The 4,398-nt window shown below is 31.2% G+C and overlaps 1 long non-coding RNA gene across 5 annotated transcripts; it reads left to right on the plus strand.

Moving 5' to 3' along the window:
* The first annotated feature begins 2,216 nt into the window (after positions 1 to 2,216).
* On the plus strand, positions 2,217 to 4,031 carry LOC149987544 (uncharacterized). 5 transcript variants are annotated; one of them, XR_016497914.1, is made up of 4 exons: positions 2,217 to 2,493; positions 2,829 to 3,030; positions 3,303 to 3,577; positions 3,816 to 4,031. It is a non-coding gene; the product is annotated as an uncharacterized LOC149987544 (long non-coding RNA). The 5 variants fall into 5 exon arrangements; XR_016497916.1 differs by having other exon boundaries at positions 2,248 to 2,493; positions 2,873 to 3,030; XR_016497913.1 differs by having other exon boundaries at positions 2,829 to 3,577.
* The last annotated feature ends 367 nt before the right edge of the window (positions 4,032 to 4,398 follow it).

Here is a 4,398-nt window from a genome sequence, read left to right on the forward strand (position 1 = left end):
ATTAAAATACTATCAAATTATAAAGATTACTTGTCTATCCAAAATTATAATTCTAAAAAAACACAATATACATCTTTGTATTTTGAAATAAAACCAAATAATTTATAATAGTAATGATATTTACAATTGATTGATGGAGTAAGGATTAGAATATGTATATCATCTTAAGTTCTTACACTATAAAATATGTGATGTAAAACTTAAAACTTTATTGTTATAAATTTAAATTTGGCTTTACAGTTGTTATAATTTAAAGTTATAACTTTAAATTACTGTTATGACTTATTGTTATAATTTTAAATTATTTTTATGTCTAAAATTTTTTATAACTTTAAATTATATAAAAAAAAATTAAAATTTTCTAAAGATTATTAATTCTTTATTTTTAAAAATTATAAATAAAATTTCTATACAATACAATCTTTTTTTAGTTCCAAGTTGATGTAATCATACTATTTCTCTTATTTCAACAAAAAATTAAAGCATTGCATATATATTTTTTAAATAAATAAAACATATAAATAATCCATTTTTTAAAATAAAAATCTAAAAAAAAACATATAAGATATCAATAATTTTTCTAAATTATTTTTTTAGTCATAAATCTAATAAAAATTAATCTACAAAACTACAAGGTCTTTTATGCCAATTAAAAATCAATTTTATTCTTAAATTTAATAGGCTTATCTTTATTTGTATTAGAAAACACCTTTAAATTAAAAGGCAATAGTACAAAATAGTATGGCCTCTACAAACTAATGGTTTTAGATTATTATAAAATTAAATATTATTTAAGATTAATTTTTACTTATTTTTATTTATTATATAATATTTAATAGTTTAAATAATATTATAATTCTTTATTTTTTTAAACCACATTAATGTATAATAAAAACTTCTTTTAATTCTATATGGGTATTAATTACAAAGAATTTATTATCCAAGTAAAAAAATATTTTCCAAATACTACAAAAAAATTTAAGAAGATTGAATTTTATAACAATAACCATAATTTTTTTAATTTTAGTCAAATTTATTTATATTATTTAATCTAATATTTTATTCATGTTTAATAATTAGAATCTAACAAATATTTGGCCACCAATTACCTTATGTAATTGGTTTATTGTATATCAATCTAAATCCAAGAAAGTTTTGGATGTTTGTGTCTTGAAGGTATAAGAAACCTACAATCTAATTAGTTAGAAGTACTTTTGTGATTTCTTCAGGGTCAATAAGTCTTACACCATCATTTGTTTTGGTTGACAATAAACAAGCCAAAATTATATAAATATAGTTAAGAATAATATACTTTTTATTAAAAAATTTAAATTATTGATTTACTTTTATAAATAGCTTTTAAATACCATGTCCAAATTTTATTTATTTTTCTTCTTTCTTATTATAAAAATAAAATTACATATATATATATATATAATTATAAACCATTAATTTTTCTATTTTTGTAACATAATTTATAATGTTACATATTATTACATCTCAAATATAAACATGGAGTATGTCAAGTGTGAGGTTGTGGTGTGAAAGCAGTCCTAATGTAAACGCAAAAAACCAATGGAGTTGTTTTATCCAGCATGAGGCTGCAATGTAAACCAGGCTCAATGACACAGACATTGTCCGTCATGTGATTTATAGTTTTGGGGGTGTGATATAATTGATTTTGAATGGTGCTAACAATCTTAGCCAATCGATGTTTTTTGTTGATAGTCAAACAAATACTATTTATATATATATCTAAGTAGACTACATAACTAAAAAAAATCACTAAGTTATATCCTAAGAGTACAAAATGGGCTTACTTTTCAAAATACATATGTTATATGATTATAAATGTGATATAAATATATATATATATATATATATCTATATAAGTTTACAAGAGTTTTACAAAAAAAACATATTTCTTTGAGAGAAATTATTACAAGAAATCTTAATTCATCTAAACCACTCATTCCAAAAACACATAAAAATTCTACAAAACCAAAGAGGATACGTTTAATTTTCATGTAGCCTGTGGTAACGGAAAAGGAACGAAAAATGGCACCGAGAGCGCACGACGATGTGACGATGCGACGATGACGAATCGTCACAACAGAGCTACGACCGTTTAATGGCGGACGAACGAACGAGCTGGAACTGCCGATTGTCGGCGAACTCGACGAGAATCGCCGCAGGCAATGCTTTTTGCCCAGGGTTGCTCGACTCTTCCTCTTCAATCAAGCTTTCAATCGAGAGTTTGTGAGAGAGGTTGTTCACTACGACCAGAATTGTCGATGTTGAAAAGGTATTGAATTTGGGGTTTAGGGTTTTAGAATCGAATTGAGTGGCTATGGAATCGTTCAGAAGACGAAGAAGAAGTGAAGGAAAGGGAGTGAGTGAGATTGCGAGAGTGAGACTTCATGAAGCATTCTCACAGAACGTTGACGCTGTTATTACACCCCCCGATTGCTGTTGCGCATTTCTCTATACGCTGTGAGCTTCCTTTGCTGATTCACGAGGCAACCCTCCGTAGACTTCAATTCTTTTTTTTTTTGGCAATTGTTTGATGGTTTGCATGACCGTGACGATTCTCGTTCCGCAAAGTTTTGTATTGTGGGGCTCATTGTTCAGTTTCACAAATGTGGGGACTGGGGTTTAGGAATTGTGGAGTGGTAGTGGCTATGCTCATGTTTACAAGCTCTTATTAGATTTGTGTGTTGTATCACGGTGGTTCTTCGTTGTTTTAGAGGTTTCGCTGCTGATGTTGGGAACCTTTGGTAGGGTTGTCGTTTAGTGATTGATTGCAAGAATGTGGTTTCGCTGAGAAGATTTCCAGATTCTTGTTACTTCTGGAGATTAATAGAGGGTGCAGCTGGTGGGGAGGTGGATCCAGATATGAATTGCCACTCCTGCATTTCTGAAGCTTTTTGAACCATTCCATAAATTGCTAAGAGCATGACCAATAGCTGATGGTTTATTCTGTTCAACTTTCAAGCGGCTCCGAAAGTAACACCAACATGAAAAATCATGGTGGGAAGGAAGTCACATTTATTCGGAGTTTGGGATATTGAGTCCATTCATTTTCTGGGTTTATTGCCTTGTCTTGGTGTATGGCTTTGTTGTTGTGAGCACCGAATTTCACCTCACCTATGCAGTTTCATTTTTCTTTTTCTTTTTTTCGTGTTTATCCGCCACAATGTATGCCACCTCGATCATGACTCGTAACTCGAGCAAACGATGCTCACCCGTTCGGGCTTTCCAGGTGTATGAACTTGGTCTTATGTGTGGGTGGATCTGTGTAGGAGTTGGGCTGGTGTCCACGCAAATCCAGATAATCGTTTGAGGACATACAGAACTAAGTACAGTACATGTGGTGAGATGTATTGCGTTCAGTTGCGTCTCATTTGATTGATTGCGTTCATCATCAGTACATAAGCGGGCACCTGGTGGATTGCATGTATGGTGTGAAGAACTGGCGATATTCAGGCACCAGATCTTGTGTAGGGGGAAGTTGCATCTCAGATGATTGGAAGCTAATCGTGTAACGATTCCGGTTCATTTCTTACTAAGGAATAAGGTGCAAAGTTGCTTTTGTTTTGAGATTAATCATTTCTTGATCATCTTTTTGAGTACATATACACCCAATTGAGGTATGGCAATTACATTTCACCGATGAATCCTGGAGCATCTAGGCTCCTCCTGGGGGCACGGATAGAGCCTAGTGTCATTGAATGTTGGCTGGTTTTGTTATTTGTACTATGTTCGCACTCTTTCGACAGATTTTTGTATTCTTAATGTTGGCCTGCGTTGTGCAGTCGGTTGCAACTGTGAGGGGACCCCTTCGCAGAATCCTATCATGTGACCATGGTTGGATCAATCCAGCCCCAGCAAAATTTTCTGAACGTAGGAATGCTGTCGGCCCTCAAATAGCGCAGCCACTGCAAAGGTAACAAACATGGAGTTTGTATTGTGTTTCCACCGATGGTTAATATAAATGGTTGTGAGGTTGAATCTTCATTTTAATCATTTAACTCCTGAAATTCATATCCTATTCTATTGGTAATGGCTTAGTTTGCAGAAGACGTCACTCTAAACACTGCAAAGATGAATTAAGCAAATTATTCAAAATGGTGCATGTAGGTGAAGTTGTAAGGTAGTTACAAGAATCCTTCATTAATTAATTAAAACGATTGAAAAATGAAAAGATTAATATAAATTAATATATTTTTGTAAGGAATTATTTTAGGAAAAAATACCAAATCCATGTCTGATCAACACAACCAAAATTCATAGTAAAATTAGCTTTATTTATTTGATTATATATATATATATATATATATATGAATTTCTTTTGCTTTAGATTGAGAAAATCAGCTATAAATGATTTTATCAACATAT

Source organism: Physcomitrium patens, chromosome 17 (genome assembly GCF_059467195.1).
Source record: "Physcomitrium patens ecotype Gransden chromosome 17, ASM5946719v1, whole genome shotgun sequence".
Classification (NCBI taxonomy): domain Eukaryota; kingdom Viridiplantae; phylum Streptophyta; class Bryopsida; order Funariales; family Funariaceae; genus Physcomitrium; species Physcomitrium patens.